The 20,963-nt window shown below is 44.1% G+C and overlaps 1 long non-coding RNA gene across 4 annotated transcripts; it reads right to left on the bottom strand.

Moving 5' to 3' along the window:
- Positions 1-9,478: 9,478 nt before the first annotated feature.
- Positions 9,479-20,894, bottom strand: LOC148110166 (uncharacterized). Of its 4 annotated transcripts, none has more exons than XR_015724634.1 (2): positions 20,562-20,894; positions 9,479-11,828 (listed from the first exon to the last, which is right to left on the bottom strand). It is a non-coding gene; the product is annotated as an uncharacterized LOC148110166 (long non-coding RNA). The 4 variants fall into 4 exon arrangements; XR_015724636.1 differs by having other exon boundaries at positions 9,479-17,357; positions 20,562-20,883; XR_015724633.1 differs by having other exon boundaries at positions 9,479-17,877; positions 20,562-20,883.
- Between the last annotated feature and the right edge of the window lie 69 nt (positions 20,895-20,963).

Consider the following 20,963-nt stretch of genomic DNA (forward strand, 5'->3'; position numbering starts at 1 on the left):
TTCCAGCCAACACATGAGGAAAAGGCTCCTGTCTCCCAGTCTCTGTAGGAGGGTGGGAGCCTAGCTCCCATCAGCACCAGTGAGCAAATTCAGATGGCCTAATCCTGCACGTGTACCTTTCCACGTCCCTGGTTCTGCTCACCACCCTCCATGACCGCACTCAAAGCAAGATGGGATTTTTCAATGTTGGGATTCTTATTTTCTCCTGAGATTGGGAACTGTTTGGTCTGAGTGTGGAAGGCGGATCGGGTGGGAAAGCAAATGAGCTTCATGTGTGAGGCGGTGCGGCCTGCCTCCGGCCCCCTTAGCTCAGGTTCTGCTCATCAGATGGTGACGACCAGCTCCAAGGTGTAGCAAGTGCCCCACTGATTGGAGCTTCCCCTTCCGCGTTGGCACGCTAATCTCTAAAATGGTCTTCAGACTTGCTAGTGTGTAGAAACTCGTTTTTTTCAGATAGAAATTTAGATCGTACTTTCAAACAGATGAAAGTAGAGCTTCTTTAGTAGGGTGGGGAAGGGGGGGTTGCCCACGGGGTCTAACAGACTCTCCAGAGGGGGCTGAATCACCTGCACAGAACCAGGGAAGTCAGAGACCACTGGCTACGCCAAGGCACAAGTCTCACCTTCTTCCACTTTGCAGTCAGATCCCTGCCCCAGCAGAGTTTGGGCGGCTCATTTTCAGGCTTCCCTCAAGCTTCTGGCCAATGGGATGTGAGCACAAGTAAAAGGGCAGCTCTCAGGGGATTCCCTGAAAAGAAAGCTCTTAGTCCCCTGCTTGCTTTGCCTTCTTCCGCCTGGCTGGGAAAGAGAACAGCTGGAGTGGCATCTTGAACCCACAGGTAGATTCCAGGTGTGGACGGTGTAAAGCTGGTATGTCAGCGTCATTGCCCAGTGACCTTGTGGAGCAGCGCAACTGTTGCTCGGGAACCCCCCCCCCCACTATACTATCACCTGAAAGGGAAACAGAGGCCTGTCTTGTTAAAGCCAGTTTGTTTGGGTCTTTTTGGAAAGTGGCTCAGCCAGTTTTGTAACTAGGAGAGCAGGGCTCAAAGGAGGAGTTTGGTAACTTCTACATTACCTCCTCTAAGCTTTCAGCCGTGCTCAACTTATGGAAGACCCTTGCACTTATGACCCGTGTTCCCATGTGGCTTTGGCCCACTTTTAAAACTTCCTCAACTCCACCCCAATAAAGAAATCTGCAGGTTTGTTGAATGAGAGGATCAGAAGAGTTGGGTCATCCAGTCAGTCATAAATATAGATGCTAATTTCTGAAATGGTATAAGAACACAAAGGAAATTAGTAGAAAATCTGATTTCTATTTCCTTTTCTTGCATCATTTCCTGCCAACTCCCACCTTTTTAATTTATTTATAAGGGAATTCTTCCTCACTCCTCTTTTCCCTTGGATTTTCTCTGGAGTGCCTACATAAGTTGTTCAAACATGTGGCATTACATGGGTCCTCAGGAATGGCTCATGGAAAAGTAGGGCACAGCTGACTGATGGCGACTTGAGTACCGGGAGATGGTGACCCCACAGGAGAGGAGGGAACTTCCTGCTGAGACACTGAAAAACCTCAGAAGGAAAACAAAAAAGGTCAAGAGTCACCTACTAGTAAGAAGCAGCTGTAAAAAGAAATGTAAAGTGTTTCTCGAACTTTCTTTTCAAATTGCAGTCTTAATAATTGCCATCCTTTATGAGTCAGCCATAGGTCTAGGTGTCTCACAGACACAACATCTCATCTTTACAGAATCACTCAGGGCAAACGTTCTTATTCACGCTTTACAAATGAGACTGGAATTCAGAGTAAGATTAGGGATTTGAACCTGGCCTTGACCCTTCCCCCCGCCCCTTCCACTTTAGACAAGAAATATAAAGCATTAAAATCTGGCCTTGGAGGATGTGATTAATTTTATGTGTCATTTTAGCTGGCCGTGGTGCCCAAATATGTAGTCAAACATCCTTCTGGATGTTTCTGTGAGGGTGTTTCTGGATGGGAGATTAACATTTCAGTTGATGGAGGAAAGCAGATTGCCCTCCATAATGTGGGTGGTCCTCATCCAATTAACTGAAGGCATGCGTAGACCAGACCCACTGACATCCCCTGATCCAGGAGGAATTCTGCCAGCTTCGGGCATTCAGACTTCAAGCACAGCATCAGGGCTATTCCCTGGGTCTCCAGCCTGCATATTTTGGAGAAAACAGTGTGCTCGGAGATGAATGCCGGTAGATTACAAACCAACAGAACCAGAGGGGAAGTGAAGGAAGGTGCTTCTCTGCTCTGGGCTGTACTAAACTGCTTTGCATCTTCAGGGGTTTCTCTGTGCATGGCACAGGGGTCAGTGAGCTACGTAAAGACACTGAGCCAGACTGGTGTCCTCTCCCAGTGTGTAATCGTGCATCTGTGGCAGAGTTCCTCTTCCTGGGCTCGTAGGAGGATGGGTTTTCCCAGTCTCCTTTGCAGTTAGGGGTGATGATGTGATTGGGTTCTGGCCAATGAAAGGTGGGTGGTCTGATGTAAACTGCTTCCTGGCTTGGCCCAAAAAATTTCTGTAATCCTTCAGCTCTCGGTTCCACTGTTCCCGCCACCGGGGAGGTTCATATTCAGAATGATTTGGGTAGAAGATGGATGAGGGCCACCAGCACCATATTAGACTTTGTATGAGCAAGAAATAAACCTTTAAGCACATCAGCTCACTGAGATTTGGGGTTTACTGGTTCCCTGTCCCTAGGCGGGTCTGTGCTGACAAAGGCAGCATCCGTTAGCCTCTGTTGGCTGGAGGAAGCTAGGCCTCTCCAACAAAGAGAGTCAACGATACAGTGTTTTTAAAAGAGGGCAACCGACTGATGTGTTGACACAAGTTGTGTCAGTGTGATTATTTTCACAGGTGTCTCAGCTTGGATGATAAATTATATGGACGCCCTGCTTAAGGAACAAAGAACTTTAAATCTCTCTCGCTTCCCAGTCCAAAGGGAGCAACTGCTGCCTGATAGCTCTGTCCTGAGTCCCTTTCATGTAATTGCTCTGCAGACTTCAGGGCACTGGGGTCATCTGGATGGTGGCAGCTGGGCTGTGGCCACACAGAGGTTGTCATTGGTGACTTTTTGATCTTATTTTTTGAGAGAGTGAGAGAGAGTGAGTGTGCACAAGTGGGGGGAGGGCAGAGGGAGAGAGAATTCTCAAGCAGACTTCACACCCAGTGTGGAGCCTGCCGTGGGGCTTGATCTCATCCCTGAGATCATGACCCAAGCCGAAATTAAGAGTCAGATGCTGAGCGTGCCTGGGTGGCTCAGTCGTTAAGCGTCTGCCTTCAGCTCAGGGGCTGATCCCAGGGTTCTTGGATCGAGCCCCACATCGGGCTCCATGCTCAGTGGGAAGCCTGCTTCTTCCTCTCCCCCTCCCCCTGCTTGTGTTCCCTCTCTCGCTGGCTGTCTCTCTCTCTCTGTCAAATAAGTAAGTAAAATCTTAAAAAAAAAAAAAAGAGTCGTATGCTGAACCAACGGAGCCCAGGTGCCCCGACTTTTTTATTCTTTAGTCTTCTGATTCCCGTGGCTAAAGAAAGACCACAGTGGAGGCCACAGTGTGAATGTACCCCTAGCCCAAACACGCTTTGTCATGTAATTGAAACATGACACTGTCCTGATAGTTCAGTAACGCTGATTCTGACCTTAGCCAAAATTAAGCTTTCTTCACGTCAGCATAACCTATAGCTTCCTACTGCCCCCCATACGCTTAAGCTTACGCTGTGCTTCTACCCTAAAAGGAACATCAGTTTCTAGTAACCAGTCACAAGAGAAAACCGTGTACTTTCTCATGCTCTGTAAGCTGCTCTGTGACAGCTGAGAGCCAGCTGTAAGCACTTTGAAGTCTTCCTGTTCACCGATAGTTTGTGTCTGCTCAAATATTCATATCAAGTAAGTCTCTCTGGATTTTCTCCTGACACCATTCTAGACGTAAGCACAAGGAGACCAGACTCCCGGTCTTTTTGTTTCTCACTTCTTATTTTGAGATCATTATAGATTCCCAAGCAGTTGCAAGAACACAGAGATCCTTTGACCTAGTTTCTCCTAATAGTAACATCTTGCAAAACTCTAATATACTGCCACAACTAGGATGTCAGTATTGGTACAAGGCCAAGACCTTGTACAGATTTCCTCAGTTTTACTTGTACTCGTGTGTGTGTTATTTAGTTCTATGCAATTTTATCACATGTGTAGATTTTTTGTGACCAACGCCACAGGCAAGGTGCAGAAAGGCCAACTTTGTTTCTATTCACACTCCCTTCCTCCCAGGCCTAGAGCAGTGCCTGCCTCAAAGAAGACACTTGGTAAATGCTTGTTGAGCGAATGAGTGACTAGCTAGGGTTCTCAGAAGCCAGGAAGGAGATGCAAAAATCCTCCCACGTAAATGACGTCCATACCACAGTGCAGAGGTAGGCCTGGGGACGGCTGTGCCATCTGCCGCTGGGCCACGTGATTGCTGCAGCCCACCCTCTCCTCCGGGATGGGCAGGGGAAAGTCAGGGCATGCCCAGTCCTTCCAAGGGCAAGGCCCAGAGGTTGCACACATTGCTTCCCCTCACATCCCTTTGTGTGTTGAGTTCTAAGAATTGAGTTCTAAGCCCACATCAAGCTAGGAGGGAGGCTGAGGTTGATGGTGTTATGGGCCTGCCATTGTTCCTACCCTCCCTGCCCTTGCCGAGGTTCCCCAAGGCAGGGAGTACTTCCCTACCCCACTGATGTCCGGCTCTGGCCAGGGGAATGTGGGCGGGAGTGACAAGGTGTCAGTTCTGAGCTGAGGCCTTAAGTGGCCTCTCGTGTTCTTCTCCATGCCACTCAGCCTTCATGAGCAGCACCTGCGCCAGGAAGCTGGGGGTCCAGACGATAGGACAAGTGGAGCTGCCCTATATCTGACCATGGCCTGAAGCAGAGCTGCCTCTGCTCAAATGCAAGAAAAATAAAAATAAACAGCTTTGGTGGGGGGGAGGGGAGGAGGAGAAGCCATGGAGATTTGGGCTTGCTTGTTAGGCAGCACCGATGAGGCAGAAACTTCATGCGGTGGCCGTGAGTTCAGCCTTCACTGAGGAGCTCTACTGCTGAAGGGGCCATCACGGCCGCCTGGGCGGCTCGGTGGTTAAGCGTCTGCCTTCGGCTCAGGTCATGATCCCAGGATCCTGGGCTCCCTGCTCAGCAGGGAACCTGCTTCTCCCTCTCCCTCTGGGTTCTCTCTGTCTCTCTCAAATAAATAAATAAAATCTTAAAAGAAAGAAGAAGAAGAAGGGAAGAACACACATTAGTGTACCGGGGAGGGTTCTTCCTGGACAGAGCAGAGACCACACCCAACCTGTGGAGGGCTCCTTTAGGGGTCCGGGGCATGGCCGAGCCAAATGTAACATAAGGGGGAGCACATTCCTGGGACTGTATTGTGGGTGGAAGCCCTGGAGATGGGCTGCCCTGGGCCAACTGGAATGGTGAGAGCAGACTGGGAGCCCCTCTGTCTGGAGGCGTCTTGGAAATGAAGGGCAGGTTCTGCGTGGGAGAATGATGATAATGGAAAACTGTGTCTTAACAAATAAAATGGTCACATTAACTAAACGAAGTTTTGCAAGAGTTTTCTCTGTGAGTCAAGAGGTCGTTCTAATAATAGAAGCCTGAAATACATGTGTTTCACCATATTAAATGGTTCATCGGTGTCTGTCTGTTGCCACTGTGGCTGTAGAGAAAGCTGCCATTCCGGTCGGCATCCCATACAAGATTAGGAATGCAGGGAAAGATAGCTGATGCGTCTACCAGATCAATCAGACTTTAAGGAGCATTTCTCCATAGTGCCTCGGCACCTCAGCGCTCACAGTTCGTGTGATAAATGCAGAATTTAAAGGAAGCAGCTCTCCATATTACTTGCTGACTGTTCTGCCAAGAATTCGGGTGTACAGACTTGGCATCGAATTTTTTCTACCTGGGAAACTGCTAGAAATATGCAAGAGGTAAAAACTTTTGAAAGCACAGCGATTTAGGGGTGAATATCCATTCTGAGGTAGATGAATTCATCCCTGATAAAGTATTGGCTGCTTACTTGAAACAGAAGAAAATAAAACATAGCTTAAAACATTTCTTCAAACACAAATATATCCTAAATTTTACCTAGGTTGTCTTTGTTTGTTGTTTGTTTATTTTGGCTTTTTGGTATTTATCTTCCTACTTTATCACTTAAAAATGTTGAAAGACTAGAACCACAAATGCCTTCCATCTAGATTCAGTGGTTGTTAATGTTTTACCCTGTTTGCTTTTTCTCCTTCTCTCCTCCACCCCCGACATACCAAAATAAACCAGTTTCGAAAATAAGTTATTAAAATGACCTCATGATCTCTAAATACTTCAGCACGAATCTCCTAAAAACAAGGGCAATCTCCTATATAACCACACCTTAGAAAATTAACAATCTACAATCACAACTAATAGCCAAGCCATATTTAAATTTTCCCAGTTGTCTCCTACAGATTCCTATGCAATTCCCCCATGATCTAATCAATGTTTGTGGATTCCATCTGGAGGTTAATCTGGAAACTCTCCCCCACTTTAATTTCTGTTTGGTTTTGACCTATGATGTTGATTTTTCAAGAATCCAGGCCAAGCAACTGAGAGAAAGGCACACATTCTTCATTTGTCTGATTGTACCTGGATGGTGTTATTTTTTTTTATTGTGTTATCTTAGTCATCATACAGCGTGGGTGGTGTTCTTTAACATTTGCTTTTAAGACTGTATTGTCCTTAAAATGGAAGTTAGTTCTGAAGACTCCATTAGGCTTAGGTTAAACATTTTTTTGCAGGAATACTTCACAGACATCTCAGAAGAGTGTTCATGTATCGGGTTTTTCCACGAGTAGTGATGCTGAGGTGATAACTTGGGTGACAAAGTGACTGCCAACCCTCCATGGAGAAGTGTCTGCCTGGAAATGGAGACTGAGGCAACGTTCACAGGCTAATGTTTTATGACAGGTGCAAAAAAGTTGGAAGGAAAGAATCGAAGCAAAAAAGGTGGAAGGAAGAGAAAGAGGGAGAATGAATGCAATGTGGTTTCTTGCCAAGCTGGCCCTGGTTTCGTAAGCAGCCCCACTTGGTCATGTGGGACATCCTTGGACGTGCTCTATGCACTGTCTCATATGAGTGGAGTTGTTCTCTGACACAAAGCCCACAGCGTGTAAATATCCCTGTATGTCTGGATTGTGTTACCAGTGCCTCCGGGCAGCCACCGGGAAAGTAGGGCTTCTGTGGGTCCCACCGTGTTGGACTTGGGTATGGGAGCTTCTGTACACCTTTCTGGTGTAATGACAGCCTTGCCGAAGGCAGAGAGAGATGTCTGTCATTGTAGGAGGTGAGGTGACGAGATGGAGGCTGGAGCTTTACCACCATCACTGGGACCTCATCAGGGCAAGTGAGTCCTGAGAGGCAGGCAGGCAGGGCCAAACGCATCTGTGGGAATGGGCATACATTGGATCCAATACCAAAAGGAACATCTTTCTCTTTGAAACTGGTAATGATCTGTGGAGTGATAATTTGCTCCTGTAGGAATAACCTATTGCCCAATTACTTTTTATGTAATGGTTTTAGAACCCATTGATTATTCTTTTTTTTTTAAAGATTTTATTTATTCATTTGACAGAGAGAGAGATAGCCAGCGAGAGATGGAACACAAGCAGGGGGAGTGGGAGAGGAAGAAGCAGGCTTCTAGTGGAGGAGCCTGATGTGGGGCTCGATCCCAGAACGCCGGGATCACGCCCTGAGCCGAAGGCAGACGCTTAACGACTGAGCCACCCAGGCGCCCCTAGAACCCATTGATTATTCTTGCCTGAACCACTAATACATCGGGAGTTGCAAGGTATGGGGGCTAGTGGTACCCACTGCCACTATACTAGGGTGTCATTTCTTCTGGGTGCTTCAGGAACACAACTAGGATTATATTTATGTATATATGTATGAAGTAGCATGAGTTCATATTGTTATTGGCATTGTTAAACAGTATTTTTCTTCAAATACTGTTTACATTTTATCTTTTTCCTTTGATATTGGAAATTCTTGGTTCCCAATAATATTAATGTAGGTATAGTCAGAGTAGTGTGTCCAGGTTACCCAAAGTAACTTTCTTTTTCATTGTTGGTTTAGTAACTAATTTTATATAAAGTTAGATCATTTGTTTCTTTTAAGGTCTAGATTTAATGGATTTTCTTTATGATTAGCTTTTGTTTTTGAGTATATAAAACACATGGTTCAAAAATCAACATTATATCAACACATTTAGCCAGAGAAGCCTCACTCCCATGTACATCCTCTCCACTCTGTTTCATTTTCATTAGTTTCTGGTTTCTCCTTTACTGCATTTCCTTTTGCAAAAATCAGCAAATACAGAGATATAGTTGACCCTTGAAGAACACGAGGGTTAGGGATACCGACTTCCCATGCAGCCGAAAATCCATGTGCAACTTTTGACGCCCTTAAAACTTAATTACTAATACCTTACTGTAATAAGTATTATATACTGTATTCTTATAAGAAAGTAAGCTAGAGGTTATTAAGTAAATCATAAGGAAAACACACTTACAGTACAGTACTGTGTAAGTGGACCCATGCAGTTCAAACTCTGCTGTTCTAGGGTCCAGTATACATTTTAATTTCCCCTTCTTTCTTACACAAAATGCACAACACTGTATACTCTGATCTTTGACTAGGCTTTTTTCTTATAATAACATATATGCGAGGAATTATTCCATACTTGTTCATAGATTTAAGTTAAATGCTAAAATTCATTAACTGTTTACTACCTACATATGTCAAGTGTATTAGGGTAGGCGAGGCAATGTTGTAGTAACAAACCAACCCCCAAACCATTACAAATTGGTTTCTTGCTCACATAAAGTCCTACGTGGGGTAGGACACCCCTCTATGTCTTCTAGCCATGTGACTTGGAACAGATGTGCCCCTTGGTCGCCAGGCTGAGTAGTCAGGCCTGGAAACAGCCCAGGACATGGCCCAGTCACCTGGCCCCAAACCAATATGAGGGAGGTTGAAAATGTGTCTCATTCCTCAAGAAGAGGAAACAGAAATGGAATTTGGTGAATTACGTAGCATTGTCTCTGCCACACCAGACTTCACATTCATTCTCTCATAGAAATCCCACCACAGTTCTACAAGGTAGGTACTTTTATTATGTGTATTTTACAGCAAAGGACCTTGAGCATTCCTGTGTGTCAGGATTAATTTCAGATCCAGGTGTATCTGGTGTTTTCCACTAAAAAAACCCCACAGCAAACCCATTCCATCCATGCATAACAGCAAAATTCGCAGAAACGTTGGAGCTCAGGGCGATTGGTGTAGGACAATAAATATTTAGGCTTAGGATTAAGAAGCTATTTCTTACAAAAAAGTACAAAATAAAAATGAAATCCCTGAAACAATAAAGTGTAAAACACACATAGTATTTCAGTATCATTGGATGATAAAACCGCTTTATTTATAATTTCTGAATCAAGAGCTAATGTTATAGACATTTTTTAAAGTGCAAAGTGAGACTGTAAACATTTTTTCTTCCTCTTCCTAAGTAAAAGCATCATATGTTCACTGCATGAGAGAAATAATGACTCTTTTAAAACCAGTTGGGATAGTTCTGAGGAATTAAGCCAAGTAAGCGCCAAGGATTTTAAAGTTGAAAAACCTTTGTTTTAGAGGAGGAAATGAATAAAATTCAAAGGCCATTTGGACAGTGTGTTTAGTCCCACATTATTTGTTATATTTATATAGTATTTTTATAGTATTATATTTATTGCCTGAGATTGGGTGCAACAATACTGGATCCCAGTGTATGTTTTTAGTGAGTGATTGCAGCAAAGTGAACAAAATGACAAAACTAGGAACTCCACTTTAAATGAACCATCGGCCATCCACATATGCAAGGGACTGCAGATTCCATGAAAAGTTCAGCTGGTTCCAGAAGGTGATTTTTCTAGAACAAGGCAAAGCTCACCCTCACCTGTGAGTGTCAAGCAAACTCATCCCGGCTGTTGATCCAACACAGTTTTCACGATAATGCCCTGCAAGTATCAACCTCTTGTCAGTGGTTTCCATTTTGGACCCTAACTACAGTAAGAAATATTGTTAGCCACGTACACACACAGCCATTCATGAGACATAATAAGGGCAAAACACCCTGATCCTCTCCCCTCAACCTACTCTACTCTCTACTCTCTTTTCCCCCAAATGCAGGCATCCCTGCATTCACAACCTCTAAGACCAGCTGTGTGAAATCCTTAAGCTATTACTGCTCTTTGCTTTGGCTGGCCAATCAAACCAGCCTGTGTCGAACAGTTATTTTCTCTTCTTGTTCCACAGCTCCCAGAAGGAAGACAGGCTCTGTGCTTGGAGAAGGTACTGTCACCTCAGAATCAGTAACCAAACCCTGGAGCCTGGAGGACTCAGTGCTGTTTATAGAAGTCGCTACTTCCTTTAAGTCTATCTTAAAAAATGTTCAGGCTCGCTTAGCACATTGACGCATGGCTAGCATTGCCAGATTTAGCAAAGCAAACAAACAAAACCAAGTTGCCCAGTTACATTTGAATTTCAGATAAACAATAATTTTTAGTGTATGTCTTATGCAAGAACAATAATTCCTTGTTTATCTGAAGTTCAAATTTAACTGGGTGTTTCATATTGTATCTGACAACCCAACTGGCCACACACCCTGTTCTCCTTTACTTTGAACATCTTGAATCTTAAGGATAGATCTAGGCCAGACAGGATGTGGGCATTGCTCTTGGGAGGGGGGACATTTTGGCTTAGCCTCCTTCTGCTCTCCTTCGTTTTAATTGCTGGCTACACGCCCCACCGCCCCCTTGAGGGTTCTCCCATCCTGGGGTCACCCTCTTAGACATGGCATTGGATAGGCAAGGTGGCACAAACCCTGCTCCTGCTGTGTCCACTTGACCTTGGCATCCGAACCTCAGAGATGCCATCTCTAGCTCAGAGACAAAGGACAGTCACCAGCCCAATCTAGCCGTTTCACAGAATCACAGTCTCTCCTTCCTGCAGTCTCTATAAGCGATCCTCTCCATGAGGGAGAGCCTACAGGGAGGACTGAGAATTGCGTCCTACTCCACTCCTCCTGAGCTGACATCACCAGCCTCCTTCCGCTTCCAATTCTATGTATCTCAAAGAAAAGCTTTGCCTTTCCATCAAAGCACACTAACTCTCCACACAGGCCAAGCCTCTTCATCCCCTCAGAATCAGAACCTTTGAACTTGGTTTTTCTTCTCATTACCAACACCCCCACCACCACCACCCCAAAAAATTTGGTCATTGTCTGAAACTGCTCACAAAGGGCTGGTTTAGGGAAGTGCTGGGATCTTCTCTGCCTCCGTGCTGGTCAGGTTTCCGGCTGTGCCCTTCACATTTGGTTAATGGCAAGAGTAAAGCTCACCTCCTGGTTAAGGCTTTGAGTCTGAGTTGCGAGCTTGGGGGCCCTCCACGGCTTGGGTTGGGTTGTAAGGTAGTTACTGTGTTTCTTCAGTGGGTGGTGAGCAGCAAAAGGACAGGGGCTCACATTTGTGGAATTAGCACATGAAGTAGAGTCTGCTGTAGGTGGACAGACAGGGGCAGCTGGAAAGTATAGGCCATGATCCTTGCTGTCATCAGACCTTTTCACGACACTGGCCTTCCTCCCTCTGATTGCCAAGATCCATCAGGACTTGTTGTCCAGGCGCCACAATTTCTTCTGGGTCCTTCTCTCCCCTTGTTAACACTTATTATCCAGACCTTTCTGCCAGGGCCATCTGGGTCTTCCCAAGTGCTATGAAAAAAACCCAATGCAACAAAACTAATGTCTAAATGGCTGCCACTGGGATAGGTTTGATATTCTGTATTAAAAAAAAAAAAACAACCCTCATAGATATTTATTAAGTGCTGCTATTTGTGCCTAACACTGTTGGGGTCACATGAGGTTAAGACACAAGTTCCTGCATTCAAGAATCATCATTGGGGCACCTGGGTGGCACAGCGGTTAAGCGTCTGCCTTCGGCTCAGGGCGTGATCCTGGTGATCTGGGATCGAGCCCCACATCAGGCTCCTCCGCTATGAGCCTGCTTCTTCCTCTCCCACTCCCCCTGCTTGTGTTCCCTCTCTCGCTGGCTGTCTCTATCTCTGTCAAATAAATAAAATCTAAAAAAAAAAAAATCATCATAGAAGCCAAGATTTGAATACTTTTAAAAAGGCATTTCAGGATGACCCTAAAAGAGTAGTAGGTAATAAAATGCATTTGACATGACTTACAAAGGTCATCTAATGACACTGTGTTTCATCATTTGTGGAATCCAAGGATTCGATCAGATTTTCCCTAAAGTTTCCTTACTCGTTCCAAAAAAAATTAGATTGTCCAAATTTTATATAACAAAATAACCAGATACTGTATTCACTACATGCCAGGCACTGTTGCTTATGAAGACTGACTCTTCCAGTCTTCATAAGAATACCATGAGGTGGCCATTATTCATTTCCCACTTGGCAGGTGGGGAAATTTAGGCATTGAGGTTAGGAATTTGCCCACGGCACAGAGCTCTACAGTAGAGCTGGCAGACAAACCCAAGGCAACAGGCTCCCAAGTGTACAAGACACAGATGTGCCATCCTGTGTCTCGGCAGGCCTTCGCTCTGGCTTTCCCACACTTACTTTTCAGCTTGCACTTCCTTACATTTTAAATGCAGAAACAATATATTGTTCTTGGAATGCCAAAGCTATTTTCCACTACCCTACAAACTTGGTCCTCTGGGTTCGAACTTGTACAATTTGCAACCCAGTTTCTAACATTTTAGAAACTATGCGTCTGTGAAACTATGGCTTTATCTCTTTTTAGGGATTTGGTTTACTGGAATCTGTAAATTTCATTCAGATTTTACCCCAAAGTCCTGCCTCATTCACTATGTCATGTTTCTTTCCTCATTATCTCAAAATGGATCGGGTTAAATCTTCAACATTCTGTCTCTCTCTCCTGCCCTTCTTTCTTAGTTTTGATTCCACACCTTCCCAAGCAGGATTTGCGTATAGTGCTTCACTAAAACTTTGGTTTCCTCTGTGGCTGCTCACATCTAGCTACATCTTACAGCTGTTCACAGTCCACTCCAGTCTCTCAAGGTACAGCTGGGGGTTGGGTGGAGCTGAAGAATATGGAGAGGAATAAGACCAGGGACAGGTACACCATGATGAATTCCAATACAAGCAAAAAAGAACCAGTGCTGACAACTACTGTGGTTTCAAGGAGAGAGTGGCATTTGAGCTGGTAATAAGAGACTTCCAAAGATTTTGTGGGGATAGAGAAGGACAGAGTAGAGCCCAGGCTGAGGGAGGGGAGATGAATTCAGAGTCTCCGCATCCCTCAGACCAAAGATCCCTGGTCTCTTGCCTGGAATGAAGTGCCGAAGTCCAGAAAAAAAGTAAACTGTTATTTTTTCTTGGAATATTGTCCTCACTCTAGGTTGTAGCTGAGTATATCTGACCCATTTCATATATATACATAAACACACACATGCCCAATTCTCTCCTGAAATTCCAATTGTTTTTTGCCCACTCAAGAAAGCATGTTAAATGCAAGAATGTGGGGTGCCTGGATGGCTCAGTAGGTTAGGCGTCTGACTCCTGGTTTCAGCTCAGGTCATGATCTCAGGGTCGTGGGATCCAGCCCCGCATCAAGCTCTGTATAAGGCTCTATGCTCAGTGCAGAGTTGGCTTGAGATTCTCTCTCCCTCTCCCTCTGGCCCTCCTACTCCTGTGCATTCTCTCTCTGTATCTCAAATACATCTTAAAAAAAAAAAAAAAAAGAATGCAAGCATGCAAGCCTGATATTTCCACAGACATACCTCAAGTGGGCCTGATTATTTAGCAGGGTCAATCACCTGAAAAGATCAGTCCTTTAACAGGTCCTAGGAATGAATCAGTGTGTGACACAACACAGAGGTGACTGCCACACTACAATGAGAGTTGGGAAGTAGCAGGCACAGGAAAGGATTATTAACCCCCAGAAGCCTGTGGCTTTTTTTTCTCCTTAGACAGTTTCCAGATGATTCCTAGTGAGTCTTTGCTGGTGTGTTGGGTTGCCTTCAACTTACATTCTTCCATTATTCCGAAGTAGCCTATTGTGGGGGTGGAGTGGTGTGTGTGTGGGGGGGGGGAATGAGGGGACACGTGGACACCTTTGTCCTAGAATAAGATGGAAAACAGTGAATCACACACCTAGCAAAAGAGCAGAAATGGTCCTTTGAAAGATTTATGTATGACCTTTCCTTTTTTATGACTAATAAAGATTATTACTAAAAGTTATTTAAAATGTTTCCAATAATTAGAAATGGTTATTCTGGTTTAAAACGCATTTCAAAAGAGATAAGGGAATTATGATAAGGTACAATGATAGTTTGGGGGTAATAGTTGTAATCGTTTTCTCCCAAGTACTTTGAACTGCTCCCGTACAAGGAGAAGCTTTGAAGGATTCGGTTGGGGTATGTGAGAGCTGGTCACTGCAGTCAGAACCTTTAGAATCCAAGCACCCTGACACCAAAACCAGCTTAGATTATAAGGAGTAGGAATATTCCTGTTTGAGCTTGGATCTGCTTGAAGTAAAGCATTCGTGACCCCAAACCAGGGGTTACTCTCTCCTTCCCTGTAAGACATCACTGGTGACCCACTTAAGCCCTGGAGATGCTCTGGATTAATTTTTTGTCCCTCTAAACACTTTTTCAGTACTTCTGAAATGTCTTCAGTTTTTTACCTGTAACTTTTTGTTCTATCTTGAGAATAATTCTCTTTCCCTGTGACTGATACATCCTGAAGGCAAAAGGCACTTCTAATTTGGACTGGGCTCCCTTGACTTCTCCCTTCTCCTTCTCCTTTCTCCCAGCTACCCCCACCACCTGTGGAGGCTCAGTCCGGGGAAACCAGCCTCTGGCATCAGGATCCAAGGTTTTTTACTCGCTAGGTAACTGCACAACCCTCACTAATGGAGCCGGTCTATGGAAATGCTGACCCGAGCTGCTCTTCGTTTAAATGCAAATTCACGGATTTAAAACAAAACAACCCAGTGAAAGTTAGAACTTACAGTTGTTAAAGAAAGGTATTTAAAAGCAGACCAGCTTTCACTATGGCCTAATCATACTTTGAGAGCCCTGAAAAAGGGACAGGCCAGGCGAGAAACAGGAGTAGCTTCCTAATAAGGGCGAGAGGGAGAAGGTGGGCCTCAGGGCTTTCTCTGTTCTCAGATGGAGAGGGCATTAAGTGATCTCCCATGTGATCTCAATGTGCCCACCACCCTGGCACTTTCCGATTGCTATCTGTAAACTCCTAAACCCCATAGATATTTACATTGCTCTTTGCAGTTTTAAAAGAGTTCCCACAGCCTTGGTTTCATTTGATCCTTATGAATACCTTGCCAGGGGTGAAGGATACATTTCATTATCGCACCTTGGGAAAGGAAACCAAATCTTCCACCACAGAAATCAGAGGAGCCAGAATCTGAGCTGACAGGTAAATGTTCACTGAATTAAACAAATACAGAAATATATGAGTATTTTAAGGTAAACAGGTGTCTGCCCTAAAGAAACTCATAGTCTCTTTGGGGAAAAATGCTCAAAATTAAAAATAATTAAAATAACAATGCTTTAGAGGGGAGGGGGTGGGAGATTGGGATAAGCCAGTGATGGGTATTAAGGAGGGCACGTATTGCATGGAGCACTAGGTGTTATACACAAGTAATGAGTCATGGAACTTTACATCAAAAACTTGGGATGTACTGTATGGTGACTAACATAATAAAAAATTATTATTAAAAAAAAACAAAAAAACAATGCAATTTAATAAGGAAAGACCAGATACAAGATGGTCAGTGCATCCTTCACTGTGAAATGGATGAAGGAAGCACTATGATTCTATGTGTACTTAAGTAGCTTTCATCCCATGACTGAACTGAAATCCCCGGTGTCCTCCACCTGCCACCCAACCTTCATCTCAAGTCTCTGCTTAATAGTCTGGGTTTCATCAGGATTCCTTACGTGTCTGTAAGAAGTCTAGCTTTACACTTAGCTACGGTGATGTCTGAGCTTGTCACATCCTCTTAAGTCCTGTATTCGCAGTGCAACTCTGGCCCTCCCCACCCTCTTGCTTTTTTTTTTTTTTTTTTTGCCACAAGGAAAATGAAAAAGGGAGTGGGGGATATCTGTCTTCAGTGTTCCAGAAAAGTCCACCCTCTCCTCCTGGATTTGCTGAAGGGAGTAGAGTTTAGAAAACAGTGTGGTGACTAATGAATCAGACACTAAGGAAGACATTAGAAGGAGGGTGTTTTAGGAAAGAACACCGACCAGGCCAAAGAGAGAGTGAGAAAAGACAAAAGACAGAACATGCCCATGGTCAGGACTACCTTCTCCTGACACAGAAGCATCATTGTGTGATAATTATGTGTGCATGGATAGGGATAACTAATAGGGATAACAGATCATTTAAAATTGAGATTTCCAAAAATCTAGGATGGCACTGGCTATCACTGCTCTCCAGAAAACACAAATTATCCCCAAACGCCTCCTCCCTCATCTGGGGATTCTGTGGCCTTTTATGTGGAGACGACGGTCCTGTCTCCTTATTCACTCCTTTTTTTTTTTTTAAGATTTTATTTATTCACTTGACAGAGAGAGAGAGGCTTAACGACTGAGGCACCCAGGCGCCCCTCTTTATTCACTCCTTATACCACATTGGCAAAAACAGATACAAAAGTCTAGAGTCTACTCCTAAGTATTAATTTATTCTGCAGCTTCCCCTGCTTATGCTCTCTCTCCCTCTCTCTCTCTGACAAATAAGTAAATAAAATCTTTTTTTTAAAAGATTTTATATATTTATTTGAGAGAGAGCGAGAGAGTGTGAGAGAAACACAAGCGGGGGAGGGGGGCGGCAGGCAGAGGGAGAAGCAGGCTCCCCACTGAGCAGGGAACCCAATGTGGGACGGCATCCCAGGACCCTGGGATCATGACCTGAGCAGAAGGCAGACGCTTAATGGACTGAGCCACCAGGTGCCCCATAAATAAAATCTTAAAAAAAAAAAACACCAAAAAACAAAAAACAGGTTCCACTTTACTAGTAAAGAAAATACAACTTAAAAACAATACAAAACCATTCTTCTGTCAGATTGGCAGAGATGACAAAGAATGGTAACACGGTGCTGGTAGGATGCAGAGGACCCTCCCGCCTGCTGGTGTCAAAGCAGTGCCACCTTTCTGCAGGTATCTTGCGAACATGCATCAAAGCCTTCAATAATAAGTGCAGCTTTTGACAACAGTTCCAGGATTTTATCCTGAGGAAATAATGAGGGATGTGCACAGAGATTTAGCTACAAGTAATTTTGTGAAAAGTTGGAAACAACCCAAATGTACAAAAGACAGGGACTATAATTATGGTACATTTGTGTAATGGGATACCAAGCAGTCACTAAAAATGACACAGAAGTATATTTTTTGACATGGAAAAATGTTCATAATAGATTAAGCTAATTATAATATGATCCTATACATATATATACACATACGTATATATATATACACACACACACTTTATTTCTGGATGCTTTAATTTTTTCATTTTGCTTATTTATGGTTTACTGTTTTTCTGTAATGAATGTCCATTTATTTTATAATAATTTTTAAAAACCAGGCAATTATATGGAAATAAAAGGACAGAAGAAAAGGCATTAATAAATTCTGAATTCACTGGAATTAAACTGTAACTGATCATTAATAAATAAACAAATCATAAAGTGCTAGCATTTACCTTGAATTAACTAGATTTAGTTTTTCTGCCATCAGAGGTAATAAGGCCTAGAATAAAAAGTGACTTGAGTTATAGAAAATAAAGTTACAATTCAGGTATTACCTGTCTTTGAACTGTGAAATCTATACCCGTTATGTGTTTGTATGTGTGTCTAGAAAAGATCCACTAAATTTAAAAGTGGTCCCCTTCAGCGGGGTGGGATTAGAGGAGAAAGGATAATTTTTTCTTGACCCTACTCTGTATTGTTTGACTTATTGGAACAAGCATGTAAAAATCTAAGTATCTTTAAAAAGCATATTATGAATATTTAGAAATGTGAACAGTATCTATGGTATAGTGTGAAAAAAACTATAATGTAAAATATACTATGTCATGTATCTACATGTGAGAAAGGCCTGGATGGGAATACTCTATCATGAAAATAGTTGTCCCAGTTCATTTATTAGTTCATTTATTCCACAAATATTTGTTGAGCACCTACTGACAGCTAGGTACTTGGGATATAGCAAGGAATCAAATAGCGAAATATGACTCCCCTCATGGAATTTATACTCTACAGGGATAGACAGACAATAAGTAGTAAGCATAATAAATAGGTTAGTTGAGAAGTGAGTGCTATGGAAAAACTGGAGCTGATTAAGATAGACTGGCACTGCAGTGAGTGGGGGGAGGGTTACATGGGTTGGTCAGGGAAGGCCTCATTGAGGCGACATTTGAGAAAAGGTTTGAAAGCAGTGAGGCAGTGAATTAGGCAAATATCTGGATAAGGAGAAGAGACAGCCAGTGCCAAGGTCCTGAAATGGGCTCAAGGAAAACCAACGAAGGCAGTGTGGCTGAGTCAGAGTAAGCAAGAGGGAGAGCAGGCCAGAGATAAATAGGGCAGTTAGTCAGTGCTGGGCTCCGCAAGGACTTTGGCTTTTGACTCCAAGTGAACTGGGACACCACTGTGTGGTTTTGAGTGGAGAAATGTCAGGATCCCTTTCGCTGTTGTATGGAGATTAGGCTTTTCTGGGGGCGGTAGTGTAGCAGAGACCCGGTTGGGTGAGAGATGGAGGTTGCTGTGGGGATGCTGAGGTGTTGGATACTAGATATAGTTTGAATGTAGAGTCAACAAAATTTCCCAATTGGGTAGAGGACTGAGAGAAATGTATGAGGATGGCTTTTAAGGTTTTGGACCTGGCAATGAAACGGAGTTGCCATTAATTCAGATGAGAAAGACAGCTGGATGGAGTAAGTTTAAGTTGGGGAAAGAACTTATTTGTGGACTTGTTAGGTTTGAGTGTAATAGCAATATAAATTCTGTTTTAAGAATGTTTCTAATATTATGACATCTCTCCAAATAAATCATTTCAAGACTCCTGACTCAGCAATTATTACATTCCCAGTACTGAAAATATGCATTAGTCACTGCTAGTCATCTGGAGAAATCATGGGAACAGAAGATATGCCAGAAGACCGGAGCCTAGGTTCCAGTTTTCAAAAACGGGGAAGAAACCGAGGGCTGCAAATCCATCCACAGTCCTGGCAATATTTTAGAACATATGAACTCCAAAAATTAGTTATAGCTCCTTTTGGATTCAGCTTGGAGTCGAGCAAGTCAGACCAATATATGTACTAGAAAAACCCAGACTTTTCTTCCGTACATCTTCTTTCCTATTCAATAGAACTCTTCACTTCTGATAACTTCTGACACCAAATATATGTGGTTTTTTAACCCCACCTAGCAATTTTCTGAGACACCGGCTGGTTGTCCTACCGTTTAACTCAATTCTGACACGTACCTGGAGATAGCTAGCATCAGATCCAGAGTCCCATGAGACTGACCACACTTCAGATACCAATCACAAGTAGCAGGTCCCCAAGTTACCCACAACTTCTGTCTGACTTGGCTACAAACTGGCAGTTCCCAGGACCTCCTCCCCTTGGATTTGACTGTTGGCTACAGCAGCTCACAGAACTCAGGAAAACACTCATTTACACTCACCAATTTAGTAAAGGACATAATAAAGGATACGGATGAATAGCCAGATGAAGAGAAACATAGGGTGGGGTGTGGGAGGGTGCCAAGGACCCATGGAACCACGGTCAATGACCCTATATTAGAACAAAAGATGCTCCTAGTGCTCTTATCACTCAGGAGATTCCAAGGGTTTTATGAACTTTGAGCCAGGAATGAAATGAAGACCAGATATACATATCCCTTTTTAGAAATCATAACATCTCCTAAGGTAGGCCAGAAGACTGAAGCCTAGGTTAACGTTTTCAGAAAGGAGGAAAAAGCAGAGGCTGCCAATCCGTTCATAGTCCTGGCAAGATTCTACTACATGTCATCAAGGGGATGACATATGAACTCCAAAAATTAATAGTAGCTCCTCTTGCATTCAAGCTGAACTCAAGAGCAAGTCAGGCCAATGTATTTAGAAAAAAAAGCAACCAGGGCCATCTTGGGACTTGGAAGTCCACTGCAGGAGTGGAAAGGTTTCTTCAGAGACAGGGCTCAGGTGGAACGCGATAGCGGCAGTACTGGGTAGTGTTACAGACTGGGAGGTGGGAGGCCGTCTCTACGTAGCACTTTCTAGTTCTGTAACCGCAGGCTGCCTCTCTGCTGTTCAGGGGGTGATAACCAAGTATTAATACTCCGGGTATTAATACTTGTAAAGTGCTTCGCACAGCGTGTACAACGTGTACTGAAGGTGCGGGACGGGGGGCATTCATTTTAGAGCACTCTTACCCTTTTCTTTCTCTTTTCGGACTCAAGGAAACGTCCTGCCTGGGCGAGACAAGCAGCGAGAAAAAGGAAGCGATGAACAAAATAAAACTTCCCTTTGGTCCTGCTACAGAGCTGTCAGCACAGGAACGGTTAACACGGGCCTCGGGGCTTCCTGAATTGTTTCTCGCCGAGACGACCCACAACCGGAGAGCGGAGCTGCCTGGGCTTTTGGCAGCAACCCTTCCGCCGGCGGTTGCTAGGCGACCTAAGGCGGGCCAGGGGCCAAGCTACCCTACCCCTTTCCTGCCCAAGTCCCACCCCGCCAGGCCGGCCAAGCGTCGACACCCGCGACCGGCCGAGGCGCCGCGACGCATGCGCTCTTCCTACGGCGCGGCGCGAAGTGACGCGCGCTCTCATTCGCCG

Source organism: Ursus americanus, chromosome 5 (assembly GCF_024610735.1).
Source record: "Ursus americanus isolate L20-20 chromosome 5, mUrsAme1.1.p, whole genome shotgun sequence".
NCBI lineage: Eukaryota > Metazoa > Chordata > Mammalia > Carnivora > Ursidae > Ursus > Ursus americanus.